This window comes from Sciurus vulgaris (genome assembly GCF_902686455.1).
Source record: "Sciurus vulgaris genome assembly, chromosome: 11".
NCBI classification, from domain to species: Eukaryota; Metazoa; Chordata; class Mammalia; order Rodentia; family Sciuridae; genus Sciurus; species Sciurus vulgaris.
The window spans coordinates 42,623,891-42,648,276 of record NC_136472.1 but is presented as its reverse complement, the minus strand read 5'-3'; the positions used below and the strand labels follow the sequence as shown (position 1 = coordinate 42,648,276).

The following is a 24,386-nucleotide window of genomic DNA, read 5'->3' as shown; positions in this document are numbered from 1 at the left end:
TAGTAAAGATTTTTCCCTTGTCAATGCTTAATTTTCTTTTAAGTACAGATAATCCTTCCATATTAAGCAGATATAGAAGCTATATAAGAGGAGGGGATGGGGGATAGGGGAGAGATGGGCTGAATGCCTTTGGAATTAATAGAATTAATTGACAATCAAACTGACATTAGTTCTAATGTCATTAGTTCATTTTTTCCCCACAAAATTATACCCTAACACTCAGCACAAAAAAGCCCTGAACATATTACATTTCATGTAACAAGTGTAACACCATTGAAAAAAGTGAAGACATTAGAAGCAAAGTTAAGTTGGTGATACTCATTGAATAGTCTTGGAATATAGCCTTGTTTAATCTTGTTAAGATTCAGTTGTTATTAATTAGTTAATTAATCAATTTATTGTAAAATGTAAATAGTAGTACTAACTTCTTGGTGTTTTTCAGAAAACTAAAGACAATGAAGTTAAAACTTTATCTCATTGCCCAGTAAATAGTAAGTACATACCAAAAGACAGTTACTAGCAGCATAATTTTAGATGTATTTATATGAATCTGTACATGTATGCTTTGAGTACTTACCATCTATCTACTACTCTATTAGGTATTGTGGAAAATGGAAAAGCTATATTAGACACATTCCTAAGTCTAAGGAAACAACCAAATTTGGGGGAGGGCGGTGTTTAAAACTATGAAACTATTTAGTAAAGACCTAAGTTTAAAAATGGTTCTGAATTTCATTAATAATGGCTCAGTTACTAATTATTTCCTGTCTTCTACTGATTTTGGAAATCAGTTTGTTTGGTTTTCTAAGGCCTTGAGATATAACATTAGATTTTTTGGGGGGATCTTTCTGTTTCTTTTATGTAGGCATTCAGGGAATCAATATCCAGAATATAAAAGAACCCAAAACACACACACACACACACACACACACACACACACACACACACACACAAACAACCCACATAACCCAATCAATAAATGCATAAAGTAACTAAACAGATATTTCTCAAAAAGAAGAAAGAAATACAAATGGCCAACAAATCTATGAAAAAATGTTCAACATCACTAGCAGTCAGGGAAATTTCTAAACTACATTGAGATTTCATCTCACTCCAGTTAGAATTTCAATCATCAAGAATAAAAATAATAAATGCTAGGAGAATGTAGAGGAAATGGTACACTTATACATTATTGGTGAAACTGCAAATTAGTACAACCACTTTGGAAAGCAGTATGGAGATTCCTCAAAAAAGATTATGGAACTACCATATGTTCTAGCTATCCCATTTCTTGGTATTTACCCAAAAGAACTAAAATCAGCACTCCACACTGATACAGGCACATCAATGTTTATAATAGTACAATTTACAGTAGCCAAGTTAGAGAACCAGCCTAGGCACCCATCAAGATACTAATGGCTAAAGAAAATGTGATATATATACACAATGAAATTTTACTCAGTCATAAAGAATAAAATTATGACATTTGCTGGTAAATGGATAGAACTGGAAAACATAATGGTACATGAAATAAGTCAGACTCAGAAAGTCAAGGGTATATTGTTGTCTCTCATGTGCAGAAGCTAGACCAAAATAAGGGAGGGCTAGACCAAAATAAGGGAAGAAAATAGTGGAGATGGAGGATCCCATAAAAATAGAAGTGAGATCAGTTAGAGTAGAAGATGATTAGGGCAGAGAGGAGAAATAGGAAAAGGAAGGAACTGTGGAATGAAATTGACCAGGTTGTACTATGCACATATATGAACATACCACAGTGAATTTCACCTATGTGAACTTGTATAAAGTACCAATTAAAACAATAAATACATAGAAGGAAGACTAGATTTGTTTAATTCTTGAAATACCCTAGAAAATGGATAGGATCGCCCCATTTCTAAGGAAACCAAAGCCAAGAAAGTGATAGAGTCTAAACAAGGCCTTCCCAAATTCAAAGCCCATGCTTTACACCAGTATTCACTATGTCCAAAAACACAATTTTACTCCAGAGAATCAGTATAATTTCTACATGGCTCCCTTTCAATCAGTGAAGACACTGGGTAAAATCTATTCTAACTAAACACAGTTTCACAGGGCCTCTATGAAGCTAATGACCAACACCAGCTCGATTCTGATGCTTTTGTTACATTTAGTTGACACTAAACTCCTTTGTTATTAGAACAGGCATAATTTTCTTCTGTTTTTAGTGATGTATAGAGTGATGTTCAATAAACATGAATAAACTTTTTAAAGTTTCTTTTTGTCTAAGATCATTTACTTTCTGATTTCAGCACATTGTTTGGAGTAAATTCAAAGCATAAAGTAAAATGTATAATACATTTTAAGAGTAGACATTTAAAAATACTGGAAACAGGGAGATGAGTCTTTTAATAAATAGAATTTAATAAAACTGTATGGTACAATCCTATATAGCACATAATAAAGTCAAGAGCAAGGTATGTCTTTTTTGGGAAAGGTGGTCCTCAGATTATTTTTCAATGGTTTTCTCCTTGCTAGAACCAAAACTTGCTTCTTCTTTTTTTTTTAATTTATTTATTTATTTTAATTAAAAATCATAAATTTACATAGGGCAATGTTGTTTGATTCATTCTGTTATTTTTTCCCTTACCCCCCACCCCTCCCACCCCTCTTTTCCCTCTATACAGTCCTTCCTTCCTCCATTCTTACCACCCTCCTTATCCCTAACCCTAAACCTAACCCTAACCCTAACGCTAACCCCTCCTAGCCCCCCTTATATGTCCTCATCCGCTTATCAGTGAGATCATTCGTCCTTTAGTTTTTTGAGATTGGCTTATCTCACTTAGCATGATATCCTCCAATTTCATCCATTTGCCTGCATGTGGAATATTTGTGGGCTAGGGTGCGGGTAGCTTAGGGCTTATCTAGCATGCACAAGATACTGCTTTCCATCCCCAGCACCAAAAAACAAAAAATTTTTTGAATAGATAAATGTGGAATATCTGTGAAGCAATAATTTGGTAAAGAATCAAAGTGGCTCCCTTTTGTGTTTTTTTTCTGTGCTTTCTCACATTTTGGTATAATGTGTTCTTAGAGAAGCAGGTGAATGTGGAATACCAGACCATGTTCAGATAGCAGGAGCACAGTGGCTTCCACTGGACAGAACTCAAATCTGCCCTTTTCAAGCAATCCACATGAAACTTCAGTTCAGGTTAAATTATATATTTCTATTCGACAGATAAACATTTACTTAATTCTACTACGTTTATGTTATATATGGCTAGATTGGCCTCATATAATATCCATAATGTGCTTCATGAGAAAAACTTCCTTGAGTAGAACTAGTCTTCCATAGGTAATTATGAAAATATTTTATTAATTGAAAATTGCTATATAAATATGGGCAATTATTATCTTTGCTGTCATTATCAATGTTTATCATGATCTTAAGTATCAACACCTTCTTTTCACAAAGATACAGACATCTTTTCACATACTTAAATTAATGTTCTCTATGGACAGAGGAGTGGCAGCCTCAAATGTCATTATTACTAAAGAGGAAAAAGGAAAAACTTTTCACATGATTTCATCTTTACTTCAACATACAACTTACTTGTTTTTTTTTTTTTTTTCTAAAATAGGGAGATGCTTTTATTCACCATCTTCTGATTACTAAGACGCTATCTGTCTATTGAAGAAATGTGGCAAAATGCAGGAAAACTAAAGGATAAAATAAGACCACCACTTACAGATCAGCAATATTAATACTTTGGCATACTAGGGTAGGCTTTTTTCATGAGAACATATAAATAATTCTCCCTTCTTCCCCTTTAAAGTTTATTATATGTGCTCTTCCACAACAACCTACTTTACAATAGAATCATCAGAATAGTCCATATTAATAAATATTATGCAACATAAATGTTAATATCTGTAGATTATTCTTGAGTACATGTACTACAGTGCTAAAAATTGTTAAAACTTGTTTTTATGTTTTACAGTTATAAATTACTGTGAATATTCTTATATATAAAATATTTTTCATATCCTTTACAGGACATGCAGTCCATGAAAATGGGTTTCCTAGGATAACAAAGTGGCAAGGACCACTCTGGTTTGCTGAAACTCACTAGAAACTCTTCATGACATTTGCCCCAATCCTCAAACACTCAGTATGATATCTAAGGGTTGAATTAAGGGAGCAAATGTCCCAAGTTGTTCATGACAAGTAACAGTATCTTTTCAATCCTCCTGTTAATATAGTTTCCTAACTTCACAATGTAAACACTCAAAATGATAAAAATTCCAGCCATGATCCTGAAAAACAGCAAAGGGATAACTTTTGGTATGTAATTTAGATTGTGTGTGTGTGTGTGTGTGTGTGATAGAACCCAGGGCCTTGTGCTTGTGAGACAAGCACTCTACCAACTGAGCTATATCCCCAGACCTTGGTATGTAATTTAGACTTCTCATCTGCAGCTCATTCCCTACCTTGAGGTTCATTAATACTTTCCAATTAACCTATAACAACCTCCTGGAAAACCAAATGTTTAACTGCCCATCAAAATAAAAGAAATATGTAGAAAATAGGGTAAAGATGAGAGATTCTATTTTCAAATGTCTAAATAGGATACAAACCAAACCAAACTGTAATGGAATTCAATATGAAAGTGAATATAGAATCATAATGATAACCACAACCTTAAAAAAAGGAAATGTGGGTGTTAGTAAATGTCTTTTTTCTATACCATGCAATTGGAAGTAATGCAGTAAGGGTTAAACTATGGAGTTTTGGGTCCTTAGACTTGGGCAATTGAGCCCTATTCTGCAATCTTACCCTTCAGAGAACCTTCGTCTAGACTACCTTTATCGTGCTTTTGTATTGAAGTCCAGGGGTTAAGATTCTATGTTCTCTCAGAATTTGATTCCTCCCTAACCTTCTGGATCATGTATATTCTGGGTACCTGAGACTCCACCCTGAATTCCATGCCTGAAATGCCACAAACTCACTTTGGGGGCTTTTGTTCATCCCTTTCCAACAGACCCTACTTCCCAAGAACACACCCTTAGGCTTGAGGTGAGGAGAGAAGGCCTTTGGGAGAATGGATGGGGCTTGGACATGAAGTCTGGGGTTGCATGCAGGCATGAATGAGGCTCTTTATAGGATAGAAAAAGAAGACTTGTATTGGGAGATTCCATGTACTCTTCTCAGGCTCTGTGAATGTAAAGAAACTATTCTTCCAGCCCATTATATTTAGTAACAGATATACTTCATATCATTTTCTGTTTCAGCATGGAGATCCTTCTTTCAGAAAAAAAGTAAATTAAAATGTATAAATAATACATTTTAATCATAGCAAATATATCATTTGAAATCCCTTTTAGGGAAACTATGAGATTACAGTATTCTGCCCCTTTTGAGCCATGGCTTAGGGTTCTATAGAAGAGATTCATTGTTTTTGAAGACACTACAAAAATTCTGTTATATTCAACATGAGAAAGGAATGTCTGCATTTTAGAAGATTTCAACAAGGTGCCTAGCAGCTACTTACACATGTGATGCTTTTTCTATGTCCCTAGAACTATCCTTCTTTTACCCCTGAATCCAGTCATTCTGTCAATATCCCTCCTTCTCCATGCTATTTCACAAATGTTTCCAGAGGGTGGAGGAAAAAAGGATTGAATTATTTCTCTAAAAATGATGTGTTCAAGTCTTAATCCCCGGGATCCAAAAACGTGACCATCTTTGGAAATAGGATTATTACAGAGGTAATAAGTTGAGCCATACTGGAGTAGAGGGTACCATAAATCCAATGGCTACTGCTCTTAAAATAAGAAGGATGAGCACAAACAGACCTATGGAAGAAGGCCATTGGAGGAGAGATTGGACTGATGAACTACATACAAGGAAGGACTGGGGTTGCCAAGTACACGGCAAGCCAGGAAGACACACAGCAGTATTCTTCATTAGAGTCCTAGAGGAGCATCGTTTACCAGCACCTTCATTTCAGACTTTTAGTCTCAGAACTGTGAGGGAATAAATTTGTGTTGTTTTACCCACTAAGTTATGGTAGTTGTGATAGCAGCCCTAGGAAACCGATAAAAGGGTTCTTTACTGGTCACTCTCTTCCTCTTGACCTTGCAGGACAGCACTCTGCCCTGCCTCCACCCATCCTTCCCCTCTGTCAAAGTGTACTAACAGTTCTCCTGATAAAGGTTTTGCTTCTAACTCTTCTAAGAAGAGGAGTGGATGCAGGGATGTGAGTAACAAAATTAGTCAACATGGAAGAACAGGAAGGTGTTTTCTGAACATCATCCCTTTGGCTAAGGGTATTTCTCTGCACATTATGTTAGTAGATATTTTTTAACCCCCCTATTAAGAAGAGAAAACTATGTATCAGGAAAATTAAGTTACTTAAGCTTAAGCACACTGTCATCTAACTAAATCAGAAAAGCCGGGAGGCAGACTAAAATTCGATTACCAAAAAGGCTTCAAAAACTTTCTAGTTGTATTAATTCACAATTGCACTTTATTTTGATAAATTATTGTATCTCAGGATCAGAGGTTATTCGATATATATGCTATCTTTTTGTGATTTATTAGTTGTATATTAAATTTTCACTAATTTATTTTCACTAAATAAAGCATGTGTGATAAACATCTCTAGTTGCATGCAATTGTCATAAATATATTTTACTCTGTATTATGTATGACATAGGTTGAGTCTATATTATATCACCCTTCTCTTATTATAACTTTATATATAACATAAATTTATATATGTGTATATATGTATTTTATTATTATTATTGTTGTTGTTTTTCTGCACTGGGGATTGAACCCAGGACCTCAAACATGCTAGGCAGGCACTCTACACTCTACCACTGAGCTACAATCCCCGCACAAAAGTTATTTAATTATAACTCCTTCATTCCCCTCTCATTCAAAATTCCAGCTGTCTTACATGAGTCAGTTGATCATACTAGTTTCTTAAGTATTAAGCATTCTTACCAGAATATACCATAAATTGATCCATTTCTCCACATTTATCTTTGCTTTCTTCCTAAATGGCAGCCTGGTATACACCCAGCTCTGCAACACCCTATGAGCTTCGTATCCAACTCCTGGCCAATCATAGTTCTACCCAACACTCCAGACCTTATAATGTATTTCTATTTCCTAAAATATTTCTGAACATGTCACATCATTCTTCTCTTATTCTTCTTTCTCTTCCTGTCTCCCTTCCTAATGCCAACAGGTTTTCATGTTTTGTTGATTCACACTATTGTTAAAATGAATGATTGAGTTAATTAGAACATCAATAAACCAAAACTTGCCTCTACCTCACAAACTCTGACAATATCTTATTATAATCTAATCTAGCTCATGGACTGCTTTAGAAGAAAATGCCTTACAAATTGTCATGTGGCGTGCTTTTGATTTTGTAGAATATTTGTGCCTGAAGATGCATGGAGGAGCTTTTGCTCAGTGGTCGCCCAGATCCCACTGTGGGAAAATCCATTTTTCATTGTCCTTCCTAAATTAAACTAACCCATGTAGGTGCCAATAGAACACCAGGGAATAGCTCCTCTGAAGCTCAAGAGGGCAACGTTGTCACTCCAGCTGACTTTTGTTTAAACATTCCTTCCACTACAACTGACTCACAGGTGCCCTTTCAACAGCAAGCAGAAAGCTCAGTTTCTTACCTTTGCCAATGCCCTCCCGCCATGAACCACCAAAACTCCCAAAGTATAAGGACTGGGTTTGTTAGAAGTTGATGCAGTGAGGGGGAACACACAGCAGGGGGCATTGCAGTGAAAGGGTGTCAGAAAAATACTTGTAGATTTAGGGTTTTGCTAATTAATTTTAGGGAGAGCTTAAGGAACAGGGGAAATCCATGATTGGGTATCTTAATAAATCTAGAAGGAGGGACGTCTACTAGACTGAGACTTCAACTAAAAAGGCATTGACTAAAGAAGCAACAGTCATTCATATTAGCCAGGATAAGGAGATTTTTCACCCTTCTGTGATTTAGACAGTTTTCTTGTTTTTTCTTTGTTCAGACATGATTTTGTCTTGAATAGCAAAGATGATAGTGGCTTTGTATGATGTTGATGTTCTGGGAAGTTGTTTAGTTTCAGCAGAACATCAATACTTTGTTAACTGAGTAACAATCAGCTGGTAGCAATCCTAAACCCAGTCTGAGAGTATCAGGCTAACTTCTGTATGTCAGGGGCTCCTTCTCTTTTTCATCTTCTTCCCCTTCTGATCAAGAGCAGATGAAATTAGGCTGAGGGACACTGTGACTCTTGAGACCCATATTTTCACCATTGTCAAGATTTTGCCGAGCTGAAGTTTGTTTAGAGGACCTCAGCTGTGGTTGAACCAGGGTTAGTTTCTCCTGCTATTTTGTGCTTCATAGGTAAGTTGAATTCTCCAAGCCAAGTACCCAACTAGCTATGTTTCAGAGCATCAACTGAATATTTCTTTCATAACATAATCATGATATTCTTCAGTTACCTTGTAGCAGATGAGTGCAGCAAGAAGTGATTTTTATAGCATAAATAGTCCTTTGTCTAGGTAAGAGAAAAGAGAGAAATAGGTAATTGTTAACAATTCTTGATAATGAATTTAGAGTAGTTTTCTAGGATTACAGAGAAGCAATTTTATGCAGTGAAAATTTTTAATTAATGCAAACCTGACAACAGTAATATTAATAGTAACCAATTAGTGATGGTTACTTTGTACTTATTTAATTTAATCCTCAAAAATCCTGAAATATATATTATTTATTTCCATTGCACAATTAGAAAAAGTAAGGCTTAGAAACAATTACTTCCCCCAAGGTCATATCACTAATAAGTAGAAGGGGATGATTCAGTCTGAAGTTTGTCTGACCTTTGAGACTTCATCCTTAGTAATTACTTTGTTAAAACTCTTCTGGAATCAACTCCAGTGACCCATTCCTGAGAAATGAATGTGGGTAAGCTAGTCTCCTTCTACTGCCATTCTCTATATCTTCTCGCCTTGATGTGCCCATGATCTGAGGGTTTCATGGAAGAAAATACATATCAGAAGAACAAAATAATTGATAGTTTGGTGGAAGGGTAAATGAGGAATTAAGAGATGCCAGTTAGTTAGGTTCATTCCATAGTTTTTGCCCTACCTCTCCATGAACTGATGTACTAATTACCATTTTGAAGTGGTTGCCTGTATTAGAAGTCAAAGTTAAATACAAACACTAAGATGGCATTTGTCCTATTTCTCCAATAAGTATGGCTATGGAGATTTTGAAGTTATTCATTTCATCCATTTTTATAAAATGGTATTTTAAATCTTTATCTTGTTAAAATGTTCCCAGTGAAATGTACTAGAGTCAACCTGTCAGACTCCCAACACTGCACTATATCATTTAACTTAGCAAAGCATCCCAATGGATGCCCCCAGCTAATTAGAAAGATGACTTGAAGACCATATCCAATGACTCAGAAAATCCACATCAACTATTTTTTTCTGTTAATTATTGGTTTGGAAAACTATACATCCTATTTTGAGTGCTAAGTTCTCCTTTTCTGGAATAAAAACCACGAAAATCTATACTGGTGTTGGATTTTTGTGTCCATGGTTCTCATTAGACTTTTCCATTTATAGATATTGCACTCTTAGCCTTATACATCATGCTTAAAATACCAAGTTCCATAATGCTCCCATCTACTTATTTTTTTACCCTGAAACTTGGAATATCACTCTATTATTTTTAAGACAATTTAAAGTAAAAAGGCTACTCCATGAATTTTATTCTTTATTTCATGTGATAGGTGTGATAAAAAAATCTTATATGCAAAAAAGTAATGTCTATGAAACTGAATCATATTGTGAATATTTCATTGCATACAAAACTATTTTATTATAGAATTACCTTAAAGTCAAATATGGTTTTGGAACTTTCTGGTTTGTCTGTATTCAAAGTTCCTATCTCATTTTTTTTTCAAAGCAGATCTATGCTGTTGAACACATTGAAATTCTATGGGGTAAGAAACTGTGTATTCTTACAATACTGCTTACATAAATACCAAGCGCAGTGCTGCGTAATCCAGAGAAAATGCTATGCAGTGTAGTCATGCAAATGCACCAAAACTCAGGAGTTATTTTTAGTCTCTGGAACTTTCAAAGAAATGGATGACATTAAGTAACCTTTAGCAGAAACCAGTGGCCTATAGCTGAACATAAAGTTCCAACCAAATCCAGTGTGACTCTACTCTTTGGTTAAAACATTGTGGGCTCCATGAAGGTATATGTTTATTCTAATTTTACTTAAAAGATAATGCTCATTTCTAGGAAAGTCAGATTCAGAAATGAGGTCCTTATCCATTCCAAATTACATAAGGCTAAAACTTTATTTTGTTTTACATGTAATTTCCTGTTTGAGAGATGTTTAGAATAGAAGCATGGAAAAGGGAGAAAAGGAAAAAGAATAAAAGAGGGGAAGGAAGAACAGGAGATGAGGAACATTGACACCAATCTAATAAATAGTGGAAAGACCAAGGAGGAATCAAAACTTGCTCTACTTTCAGCAGTTCATGTGATTTCTAAATCTGGCAAATCTGGAATCATGTCTTCCCTCTGTAGTGAAATCTCTTCACACTCTGAGGCTCCTAACAGAAAACCTTCTGGAAGGTAGGACTATTCATATTTCACTCTCAGATGTTCCTGCAAGACATTCTCCAAACTTAATTAGACCTTCCTACTCATGAAGATAGGTACAAAAGACTTTTTAAATGTCACTTAAGAACATGCTTTGAAATTCACCTTACTAATCTGTCTGATGTCACAGTCTGGAGGCCATACCCATGTTACAAAACCCACTTCAAATCCAACCCCATCCTCTCCTCTCAGCATTGCTAATTACCTCTGTCTGAAATAACTCATATTTCTCTGCTTCAATAAGCAACTTATTTTTTTTTTTACTATAAATGCATTCTCCATTTCTGCAAAACAAAATTCCTATTTATTCCTGGTTTATTTAGCATCCAAGTCTTGAAGCCTTATGATTGGGGTTGAAAATCTGGTCCTGCCACCTACTAGCCATGTGGACTTGAGCAAAACACTAGACTCTTCAGTTAATGGAGACCTCATCAATTACTTCAACTGTAAAACTGAGATAAAAATACTCATCTTCTTATTTGCTATTATAGGATGAAAGGTGTTAAAACGTGGAGAGCTCTGTGAATAACATCAGGCACATGGTAAGAACAAATGAGTGTTAGCTTCTATTGTTATTATCACTACCATCCTCATTATTACAGTTATTGTGATTATTTTTCTGATGATACATATTATACCTTTAAAATATTTTGACACATTTAATCAAGACTATAATCCCCACAAATTGTAAGGATTATACCTATCCATCCTTGTATCCCAAATCCTCTCCCTCTGATTTTTTGAGATTTAGAAGTTCTCAGAATGAATGTATGAAATAAATGAAAAATGGGCTTGTTTATTGCTGAAAATACCAACTCTGTAGATTAAATTTCTCTGCCATGAATTATACATAGGTTCCTGGAGGTCAGAAATTTCATCTATTTTTGCTCAATTAGCAGTCTAGTGTATAAATGCATATTGTTGAATGATGTAAATGAATTAACAAACCCTAAAACATAAGCACCACACATGCCAGTACTCTGCTTAATTTATCATAATTTTATTGCTCTGCACACACCTGAGACAAAGGAGGCATTCAATGAACTTAGGAGAAAGAGTATATTTACCTATACTCATTGACTTAGAGATTCCTTCTAGTGAGCTCTATGAATAGGCAAAAGACCTGTAAAAGCTCAAGTTAGTGCCCAAAATGTATATCACACAATATCAAGTGAGATTGAATACATGAAGTATGAAATTATATTTGTGAAAAATGAGTGACATGACCATGCAACAGTTATGAATGGCCTCTAATAACATTTAATAGTACTTCTCCTGGGGTGACCTACTCTATTTGCAGGAAACTACTATGAAGTTGCTGAAAACAAGTCACTTTCTCTAGTGCCTTGCTTTTGAAAAGCCCAATTGCTAATCTATTTCTCTAGAATGATAGCCCATCTATCCAAGGTCTTGGGAGTAACATAGCAATAAGGAAAAGATTAATATCCTCATTCTGTTTTTCTCCTTTCTAAAATGAACATTGGGTTCAGTGGTAACGAATACCAGCCTCTGACTTCCCTTCTGAGATTTCCAAATCCGCAAGCTCATGGTTCTCTCAAGCAGAAAATAACTTATTTTCTCTGTGCTGTATATTTCTCTTTCATTTCAGTTTGCAACTTCTTGAGTAATATGATGTATAATTGACCACAAAATGGAAGGAGGGACGGAACTGCATGCAGCTAGAAGCTTTGGGGTTGGATTGAGCTAGTGTTTGCAAGTGGATAGTTTCCGGGCCACAGGGTGAATCTCATGGCCCTTGTTTAAGGAATTAACTTACCTGCCAAGGGATTTTCAGTTGTTGATGGAAAACTGAGTTTTTGATGAAAACATTTTGGGGAAGAACCATGAGACCAAAGATTCTTCAGTTTTCTCACTTCTTCCTCTACATTTTAATGGCAGTAAACAAAGCAATCAGCAAAGTTTCGGAGTGTGCAGAGATTTGTGAAATGTACATATCACTGTTACAAGGAGAAAATGAGTTTTGGATATATATATATTATATATTATACATGTGTATATATATATACATATTATGTATATATATATATACATATTATATATATATATATATACAATCTCTGCTACTACTATAAAATACAGAAACACATGCCACACTTGCCTTTTGGGTAAAAACCAAAAATCAATAATTGAGTACTATACATATACTTCCACAAATTTTTTATTAGGGTTGTTCCTAATTGTTTATTCTCCTCATTTAGTCTTTCTCTTCCCATGATAGGTGTACCTATCCCCCCCATTCCATTGACATCACTCTTGAACACTGTAACTTGTTTGGGGTAACAACATTTGAATGGAAAGCAATGGTTATTGCAAAAAACATACTGCACTATCAGTCTTGTCTCAGTGCCATGAGCTCAAATAAGACTGCTCCTTTGGTCTTGACCCTGGTGTAAAAAAAGCAAGAAGCAGAGATATTGCTCATATGTAGTATGAGTGATAAATAAAATCTCTTTTTGGAAGGCAGTGAGATTTTTTTTTTTCTGATTTTGAATAGTTTATTAAAGGAAAGGTGAAGTATCAGTTTCAAATTGTACAAAAGGAAAAAAACCCTCATATTGCAAATGTACAGTTTATAGAATTACTAGCAAAACCAATCAAGGAGACACTGAAAATACAAAAATTTGATTTGACAATACTTTGTTGCTGCAGCAAAACCTAGCATAAACTGATTATAGAAAGACCTCATTTTAGGATTATTTGTAGTGTATAAAAATACAATTGACTTTTGTGCATTGATCTTGTACCTGCAAACTTGTTTTTTAAACACCAATTAACATTTCATTGTGTGGATGTATCACTTTTTATCTGTTCACCTACTGAGAGTCAGCTTGGTTGTTTCCAAGTTTTGGCAATTATAAATAAGATCTTTATGAAAAAAAAAAAAAGAAAGTTCTCATTTTATGATGGTTCAATTTATAATTATTTTGATTCCTCAATGGTGTGAAAGTCATATGCATTCAGTAGAAATATACTTCAAGTTTTGAATTTTGGTCTTTCCCTGGACTGGTGATATGCCATCCAGTACTCTCCCATGATTATGGGCAGCATCAGTTTTGCAGCTCAACCAGCCACACCATCAAAAGGATTACTAACAAATTCTGTACAGTGTTCTATTGTGTTTCTAAACTATGATATTCAGTAGAATATATGTATTAAATTCTTTTTCAACTTATAATATTTTCAGTTTATGATGGGTTTATCTGGACATAACTACATCAGAAGTCAAGAAGCATCTGTATCTTTTGTTTTTGTTTTGTTTGTTTTTTAGTTGTAGGTGGACACAATACCTTTATTTTATTTTTATGTGGTGCTGAGGCTTGAACCCAGGGCTTCACATGTGCTAGGCGAATGCTTTACCACTAAGCCACAACCCCAGCCCACATCTGTATCTTGATAGAACAAAATATCTCATACTGTTCAATTGTTCTGGCTCCTTCCTTATTTCTAAGACCCTGTGTATTATGTAAAGGCAAAACTCTCATATGGAGTTTAAGATTCTGTATAATAGAGACCCTGAGCCTCTTTAGCTTCATCTCCTGCTTTCCAATATAGTCCTATGGATAGCACTACAATTCTTCCACTTCCCCCAGACATTTCACCTCTTCACTTAGCTCATAATGAATGCTGTCAATTCCAATTCTCTGCAGGGCAGATTTCAACTTATTTCTAAGGCCCAACCCTCTCTTTTTCTTCTCCCTTAAGTCTTCCCTGGCCACCTACATAATTACTCTCTTCCAACTTCTTTTCACCTATGTATCATATCAGACTTGCAATTACTTTTTGACATTTCTGACCCTGGGGGTTCACTGAGAGCAAATTACAAAGTTTTAGATAGCTTTGGAGCTCCAGCACATAGTAGAGTCTGACATATGACAGATATCTGATAAATATTGTAGAACTCATGAGTAAATAAATCATTAAGTGAATTAATAGTGTCCTGTTTCTTTTTTCACAGATGTGGGGTTTTTAAAATTATTGTTAAAAGACTGGAGGAGGAAATAACACGATTGGAGTGATCATGTTGATTTTGGTTTGGTATAAAGTGCTATTATTTCTTTACTAGTGTGTCCTCTCATAAGAAAAGGAGGGCTTATAGGAATGGGAAGAAATTTGAGGTGCATACTAACTAAAAAGAGTCTCATATAAATTTGAAGATTATTCCTTTGGTCTCTAGTTTGATTTTAATGTCTACAGTAATGATGGCATATTTATGGTGCCAATCTCAAAGGTTATCATAATTTTTTACATCCTACAATGTACCATCATCCTGTCCCTTAACAACTTTGTTCTTTTTTTAAGTTTTTGTTTGTTTGGTTGGTGGGTGGGTTTAGGGTTTTTGTTTGGTTTGGTTTGGTACTAGGGATTTAACACAGGGGCACCTTACCACTGAGCTTACATCCCAAGCCCATTTTAGTGTTTTATTTTGAAGCAGGGTTCTCACTAAAGTTGGTTAGGACTTTGCTACATTGTACAGGCTGGCCTTGAACTTGCAATCCTCCCATCTCAGTCCCCCAAATTGCTGAGATTACAGGTGAGCACCACAGCTCCTGGTACAACTTTGTTCTAATGGTTGCTTCAACCAAAGGTTTTGAGGTCATTCTTGATTTTCTTCCTTTCTATTTACTTCAGATCTTATAGCTATAATTCCTTCATATATCATGAATGCAACCATTCATCACAACCTTTAATATACCACTCAATACAAAAACCTTATGAATTAATGGTGGTAAAAATAAGGATGAGGATATTGGGAAGGATGAGAATTAAGTTAACATGTGTAATTATTTTTTAGACACTGTTCTATCCAATTTTGCTATGTCTTGGTTAAGGCTGCTACACAACTTGCCATAGACTGGTTATCTTTTTAAAAAACTCACTTCTAACAGTTCTGTAGGTTGGAAGTTCAAAACTAGGGTATTAGAATGATCAGGTTCTGATGAAGGTCCTTTAGGTTGCAGACTGGAACCCTCGTATAGAAGAAAGAAGGCAAGAGAGCTCTCTGGGATCCCTTAATATATGAGCACTAAATTCCATGCACTAGGGTTCCACCTTCCTGTCCTAATTACTTCCCAAATGTCCTGCCTGCAAATACAATCACACAGAGGGTTTGAATACAACAGATGACTGGGGCAGGGAATGAGGGAGGGCAGACACAAGTATGCAGTCCATTGTTGTCTATCACTTTACATTCTTACAATATTATGAAGTAGATAATATTCTCACCTGTATTTTAGAAACAGAGAAAACTGGAGGGTAAATAGATATTTTACCTAAAACTCTAGAACTAGTAAGTATGGTACCAGTATTCTTAACCTGGATGTTGCACTTTCCAAATTATAACAAGTGCTTGGAATCCCAGAGAAGTGGGAAAAACACTGACATTCAACCTAAGTTTGTATTTTTAGAAGTAAAGTCTTTGAAATTTGAATATATTCCAGCCTCACTGCCTTCAGTGTTACCTTGTGCACCTTTCTAAATTTCTCTGCATTTCAATTTCCTAAAAGTTTCAGACTTGCAATTTTGGTTTTCACTTTGGATACTTATTAGATGCCACTCCAATATCTACTTCTTTTTATCCACTCAGCAGTACCTCTAATTATTTAACTGTGTATGTTAGGAAGGATCTTGATGCGTTTTCTGCTGATGTATCAGAGTAGCACAAACTGAGTGATTTATAATGAAAACAAATTTATTCTGTACAGTTCTGGAGGCTTAGAAGTCCAAGTCCATGGCACTGCCATCTGACAAGGGCCTCCAGGCTGGATACAACGTAACAGAAGGGTAAGTGAACATGCACCAGAAATGGGAGATGGGGAATAAAGAGGACAAAACTTAGATCACACCCACTCTTGTGATAAGTAACCCACTCCTGTAATAAGAGCATTAATACATTAATTAGGAGCCTTTATTTTCTAATTTCCTATTGTTAGGTTTCACCTCCCAACAGTATTGAACAGGAACCTTGAAGGACACATTTGAACCTTGATAGGAAGCTCTGATTCAACTCTTAGATCCAGACCTGGGTTTATAACTGTAGGAGAGAACTCTCATCTAGGAGATGTGGCCTATTAGTAGAAAACTTAAATAACTATCAACTCTCAGCCTAACAGGTCGCAAGCTGTGGGAAAATTTTCTAGCTTTATTTCTTTCATTTCAAAAATTTCTTGCTGAATCCAAATGAAAACTAGTGGGTAAGACATTCAGCAGCAATCTGTGAAAGTTAGCCTCCTGGCACACAGCAGCATAGAAAAGAATGGAGAATGGGCCTAGAGAGGCAAATGAAGAAAGATCCATTGCTCTTTGTCAGCATAAAGTCAGAATGCTGAGATGTCAAACCTCCATCACAAAAGTGAGAGGCCAGGACAAAAATGAAAAGGCACCTCAAAAATGAGCTTGTACCTCAGGACATTAAATGTAAACACACTTCCTTTCAAGTTAATTAATAAAATGTGGGATCAAAAGTAGAAGTAAAAACTAATTTTGTGATATAATGACACAAAGTTCTTTCAGTGTGATTAATTTTTTATTTCTCAGCCTCAGCATTTCCATCCTTAACAGTCTTCTAACTTTTCATTTTGCAAGCTCACCTCCGCCAGTCGGTACCATTATTTGCTGAGCGTCTTTTCCATCTTGACTAAATCACATCGGCACCAGCAGTTGCTGTTCACATAAAATTGGGGACTGAGCAAAGACTGCACTGATAATAACTCCTCTTTGAAGAAAGTACCTGGAGTTTTCCATAATTGGTTTTCTTGATAAAAATAAGTCTCTTCAATTTTCCCCTTCACTTCTACTGTATACTGCAACTTGCATTTTCAATCAACCGCCATGTAATACTGGCTGTACTTCCAAGTGTTCTCTGCCTGACACTCTTACTTTAGTTTATTTTATCAATAATTAAAGCATTTCAAGCTTTTTACCCAGCAATCCCTGTAAATTACTTTCTTATTTATCTTTTTCATGAGGGTGGGGAATTTTAAGCTTGCCTTGACTTGAGTCTCAAGGAACAGAAAGGCCATTGCTTTTTCTATATAAATTTATTGTTACCAAGCCCCAAACAAGAATGGTCTCAAACTTGTTCTAGGAAACCTTGCCTCTATTCAGCCTGTATACCCCATGGATTCAAAGATACTTGATGCTCAATAGGGAAGGGCCTCTTGAGGGAAAAAAATCTTTGCACAGATTCTTCCCAAGTACTTCTGGTGACAAACTTGTTTTACAATTTTCGAAGCTGAAATCCAATATCTGTCTGTGACTTCTCTAAGTTTATAAAATTGCAGTAGCTCCATGGGGCAACAATTTGCTACCTCCTAAGGAAATAGAAAAGATGGAAATAAGGTAACCATTTGAGAGTAAAACTTTGTAATCAGCACACAAAGGCATCAAAGCAGAGTGAGGCAGTCATCTGGGGCAGGCAGAATTGGCTGTTAATGGTAAGAGTACAATGACAACAGTAATAAATTAGCAGCAAACTAGCAAAATTTTAAAGAGAGCGTACAGACACAATGCCAACCGCTTGCCATGATTATTTCATTTAATTCTGACTAAACTGTATTAGGAATGTTGTTATGGTTCCATTTTAGTAATGAGAAAGCAGACTCAGAACCATTAAACAACTCATTGGTTTAATGTTTACAAAGTCATAAATGACAAAGCTGGAACTTGAACCTTCAGAACTATGACCATGTTTCCAAGCAAAGAGGAAGTACAGAGGGTGATAACGCAGACAGACTCATGCTGGTAGACCCACACAAGGCAGCACAATCCAGAAAATATTGCCCATTCTCCCCAGAAGATTCCTATCTCTGTTGTGGAAATCAACATGACAGCCTGCCTTGGGCTGAGGCTATTAGAAATTGCAACCATAGAGCTACTATCCCTTGTCTACTTCCACGTTTACCAGTAAGTCTTAATAACGTGGCTTTTCCTGAGCTTTTCTGCAGGGAAATGTTGTGTTGGTTCTATTGACATTTTAATGACTCGTGAGTTATTTGTGTGAGCTGTTGGTGCTTCCATTGGAGCAACAGAGTTGATGTCTATAAGACTTCAGAAATGTGATACTAAAGAGTGTGAATTTAAGGAACTGTGAAATGGGCATCTATTGTTTTTATTCTCCTGGCTCAGGAACAAACTTCTGTGATTTCTTTTATTGAGGAAATATTTATTTCTTCTCACTCCAAGCATATGCTTTGAGAGGAGACATCCATATTTTTGGTCATGGTCAGCACCTGACCCTTAAGGAAACTAACGAAATATCCAATTTAACTAGAAAAAGTGTTAGGCCAAAGATGTGCACCTGCTGCAAATAGAGCCAATCAAAACTTGTCACTGAGACCTTTTATCTTCGGATTAGAGAGTTACAGTACATTTAATGTTCTTTCCTAAAACAGTACAGTGTAACTATAAAGCCATGAGAAGTCACAGTCTCCATCCTGGGGAAGAAATTCAATCCATAGTGATCAAAATTCTACAGAGAACAGCAGAGATGAAAGAATGAAAAGATCAAGTTTTCATGTAAGGCATCTTTTTCCTGTCCCAGTCATATCACTACCCTGTCCTCAATTAAGCAAACTTTCTAATTGCCCTCGCTTTAGGGTAAAGCTAATTCACATTTGGTTCCAGTCAAAAGATGACTGAATAATGTATTTGCTAACCTAAGGGTCAAACCTGGCACAGTGAAGGCAGGACTACCACATGCAGTTGTATACATTGTATACTGCACAAGGGGCCCCAGTCAAGGTGGGTGAGCTGGGGACAAAATCCAGCTGTGCAACTTGGTGTGAGGTAGCACCCACCCAGAAGTGGTAACTTTGACTTTTTAAGGTTTTCACAAATCTCCTAATCTCAGGACTACTGTTGGCTCTAAATGAAGCCAATAAAATAAATGTCAACTTATAAGTATCCTTGGGAGCTGAGTATATTGAGAAGACCCAGACCTTACCTGATTTCTTCTAACTTAAATGCCTGTCCCAGTAAGTGTGTGATTGAGAGATGTCGATATCTGAGAATTGTATATCAGGAGCATCCTTCCACCTGCCCCAGTTATAATAAATTCCAGATGCTGCTCTTTTGATCCTATTAAAAAAAAAATCCTGACTAGTTTTCTTCTCAACAATTTTGGACAGAGAGTGTAGAGTGTATTTTACTATTACAACATTTCTAACCTCTGGGTGGTTAGAATGTTCTACATATTAAAGATTTAGCTGACAATCCCTGAGTTTCAGAGTGGCTTGGTATGATGTTATTATCAATTTCACATGACAATATGTGCATTTGACTGTCCATATTAAACTGTGCATTGCCAACCATGCTATCCTTGCAAATACCCAGTCACTTGGATCTGATTTCAAATGTTCCCAAGTGCACAGCTATACTTATCCTGTATCCTGGGTATCTGAAGAGTTCTGTTGTCATTGCAGTGAGTAAGCCAGCCATGTCACAACAGCTACAACCGCCCGCCTGGAGCTCATCACACCCATCTTGCACATTCTTCTTGACTGCTATTGGGGTGATGAAGATGAAAACTGAGATACTGGCTTTTCCATTTACCCAGTGAGTCACTTTATCTCTAAGACATAAGAGAGTTGTAGGAAGGATGATTTGAATATTGAATGCATTAACAAGCAACCAAATAAGAAAATAGGTCATTGTTCTTAATATACAGGTTTCTAAATGTCAGTCAAATCTCTAGCTAAACACTATCATTGTAGCTCCTGGAAATAGAACTGATGATATCCACTTTCTTTTTCATCTATATGAATTAATCACTGATGACTTATTCTTTCTGTTGGGAGACAGTGTAACACAGTGGTTAAGAATACATGCATTTCAAATTCTTTGACAAAGGTCACGAACCAATTAGAAATTCTTTGAGTCTCAGTCTCCTTACCTGTAAAGTGGTCAAAGTAGTACCTATCTCAGATTACATTATGATCATGCATGTAAAGTAATGAGAATTACCCCTAATATGTGACTAGAACCAAATAAGAATTAGCTCTTTTTACTCTTGTATATTCTTTTTTTTTTTCTTTTTTCAGTACTGTGAATCAAACCCAGGGCCTCATACATGCTAGGCATGTGCTCTACTGCTGAGCTAAATCCCCAGTCCTTTTTATACATATTTCTTGACTATTTGTTAATCTTTATTATATGCTAAGCTTTATGCTAAGAACTGAAAATGGAAAGCATCAAAGTAAGATAGGCCCTACTCTCAAAAAGACACATTATGTAGTAGAGTGAGGAAATAGAGAAACAATTAATTCCAACAGAAGGCAGGATGAAACAAATGTTAAACAGAATCATTATTAATGTGCTAACATGCACAGATACTGTAGGTGTCTACCTCTAACTGGGGTTTTAGGAAACCCTCTTCTCTAGGACTTCTCTCAACTTAGGAGCTGACAGTGATGATTTAAGCAAGATCAAATGTGAACTAGGAGATAGGATATACATTTTTACAGAAATAGTTGATTAGATCCCTTCTTACAGAGTCTGGCCCATAGTGGATGCTTAATTACTATTTGTTGAATTAGTGAGATAAATATACTATGTCCTTCATCCCTTGCTACAGGTGAGTCTTCTGACCACTGAAATGCTGTCACTCCACAGTTGGGAAAATTCATCAGTTTTTGTCTCTCAGTGGATCCACCTGTAAGAAGAGTCAGAAGGGACCAACCTGCATGATTTCACTGTTGGCTCTGAGGCTTCTTTCTTTTATGCAGTAATTTTATTCCTTCGACAACAACAAAAAGACTAAAAGACTTCTGGAAAATTACATGTATGCAAAGAATTAAAAAAGAGATTAACTTAGGAAAATCATACTCTATAATAGTGTGTCCTTATCCTCCATCTCCCTTGAAATTAGTTACCTCCACGACCATGGTGCTAACAAAAATGTCATGACATTGAAGAGTATTGTCATGGGAAGGGAACTTGGAGATAGTTTAACCTCTTGTCCAGTCATTCTCTAATTGCAGAAGGGAAAACAGAGGAGTCAAGTAACTCACCCAAAGCTACACAGCCCATAATTCATGAATACTAGAGCCAGCTTTCAAACCTAGCTCTCTAGTCTCAAAGACTCTCTACCCACAGGGCTGCATCACTCTTGAAGTTAAGTCCCTTTGTTTCACATTGCTTCTTGGGTTTCCTTCTGCCCATACGAGTACTGATTTAACCAACATAGGGATAAGCCTTTCATTAAATACCAGTTTCCCGTTTGAGAACAGCACTGAAGGACTGGGTCCAGGAACAGGCTGCGATGCTGCAGGCATCATTCCTGGCATGGCTAAAGCAGATGGAACCACTCCATGCCTCCTGCATGTGGCCGAGTGGACAGCAGGGTAAGTGCATTGGACACATGAAGGGCCTCATTTTAAAATGGTTTCTCAGAGCAGCAGGAGAAAGGAACTGAAACTGAGAGAATAAATATTGCCCCTCTGCTATGCTCAAAAATAAAAGACCGTTTCCAACCTCAAATGGCCCTCAGCTAAGTACATAAACATGTAGGAAAAGCTATTAAAAATTTTATGTGATATTTACAGATTAAGTGGCTATGTCCCCTTTCCTGTCTTCTGGTTTTAGTCCCCATTAAACTATTCTGATCACATTTCAATTTAATTACCACATATTTCTATTTAACTACTTAGAAATTATAAGACTAATCAAGTTCCTTGTTTCTCCAACTTTTCCCAAGCCCACCAAACTCAGCCCTACTGTAGAAATCTATGGCCAGGAGGTGCCATGAGAATCCTCAGGGGCAGCCAGCCTCCCATGGAACCCAGGGTGGGTGGATGGACACTATTTTCATGCCAATAACTAGGACTGGAGGATGAGAGGATGAGGGGTATTTGGTGGTTGTCCTCAGAATGTGTGTCCATGTGTCCATTTGAAACTATACTTCAAAAACTTGCTACAATTTATGCTAGCTTTTATTCACCACAACAAATAATGACTGCTAGATGTCTGCTGGGTCTCTAGAATTTTCTCCAACTATCGAATTTTATGCTCCTATTAAACTAAAATAATTAAAAAAGAATCTTCCATATAACTCAAAAATAATAAGTCTACCCTCAGTCTCTCTAAACTAAACCATCACTTACCTTCACAGTGATTCATTTACTTAGGGTATGCATTGTAAAGGGCTTTAGGGACATAGAATTGAAAGGTTGTCTCTGTTCTCCAGTTGCCTGTCATCTGTGAGGGAATAGAAACATAAAGATGATTAGATCTGGGGTTGGGGAAAGAATGGGGTGCCATGTAATGAATGAGTAGTCCAAATTACCAAAGGTGGCAGTCCAACGTTTTGAGACCAGAATGAATTCAAGAGCAGAAATTCAAGAAAAGTGGTTCTCACCTGTCCTCTTACCTAAGAGAGATGGGTGCAGCATGACAAACAGACAAACAAACAAAAAACAGGTAAGGATGGGCAGACAGACAGATGGAATGAAACAGAATGAGCAAGAAGTAGAAGACAAGAGCTTTCATAATGGTGGATGCAGAAAGTAAAAACAGGTATGTGCAGAAGGAACAATGCTTGGTACTTGCTGAGCAGATGACCCCAAGATAAAATCATGATTTGTGCTAGAATTCTAATGGAGCTTGAGAGGAAGAAGGTTCTGTTTGTCAGGGTTCAGGCAGCCAAACAGTAGTACTACTTCAAGAAAGGGACTTTAATATCATGAGCTACTTAGAAAGATCTAGAATAAACTGAAAGCTATCCCCAAGGTTAAAAGCACTAGAGAACCACAAAAATACCTAGGGATGGAAATACAAAGAAAAGTCTTCAGAAGGATATATTACCATAGCTCAGTATCTGGGGACAGAAGAGTCTTTACAGAAGGATCTGGAACCACAGAGGAGACTCAACCTTCGGCAGAGAGGCCACTGACATCATTCCCTTCCTCTGACCCTCAAATCTCTTGCCAGGGATTCCACTGACTGAATTTGGTGGAGAGTCAGTGTGGAAGTAAGTCTGATGTGGAAGTAAGTCTGTGAAATAGCAAAGGCTGGTCCTCTGAGGTTAAGAGCAGATGAAGGATCAGGAGGGTAAGGGATATGAGAGCAAATGGAAAATGACTGGCAGAGTGATGAGGAAACAGAGCAGATTAATGTAGAATCCAAACACATGGATTTGAATATTAGAACAAGATAAAAGTGCATTCAGGAATCTTAAAGCAACACAGGTGGTTAAATGTTCCTCGTCATTCAAGAATGAACAATGAAAGAAGGGTAATTGCCTTAAGAAAGCACAATCCCAAAGCAAGCAGCATAGAGACTTCCAAACAGGGCTCCATTGCAGGAACAGCTTTGCATATTCAAGTCTTGATATTAACAATGCTATCTTAGTCAAGTGTCTAGTATATAATACACACTCTGCTGGATACTCGGGATGCAATGTTTCTAAGCTTCACGACTGGGTCACATCATAACCACATTTAATAACAACGAAAACCAAAACACAGAAAGGCCTGTGAACTGCCTAAAGTAAAACAACCAATATATTAAAAAGGAAGTATCTGAATTCTCATCTAACTCTGAAACCTGTGTTCAAGGCATTAAACCACCCTGTCTCAGTAAAACATAGGGAATTATCTCAACTTCGTTGATGGAGAGAGAATGGATTTAGTGGTTAAATACACAGATATCAGAATCAGATGGCGACAAATCCCCGCTCTGCCATTTATGA

General features: G+C 36.5%; 1 long non-coding RNA gene across 1 annotated transcript; it reads left to right on the top strand.

Annotated features, from left to right (window-relative positions):
• The first annotated feature begins 19,158 nt into the window (after positions 1-19,158).
• LOC306640712 lies at positions 19,159-21,482 on the top strand. Its single transcript, XR_013757871.1, has 3 exons — positions 19,159-19,216; positions 20,122-20,254; positions 21,273-21,482. It is a non-coding gene; the product is annotated as an uncharacterized lncRNA (long non-coding RNA).
• The last annotated feature ends 2,904 nt before the right edge of the window (positions 21,483-24,386 follow it).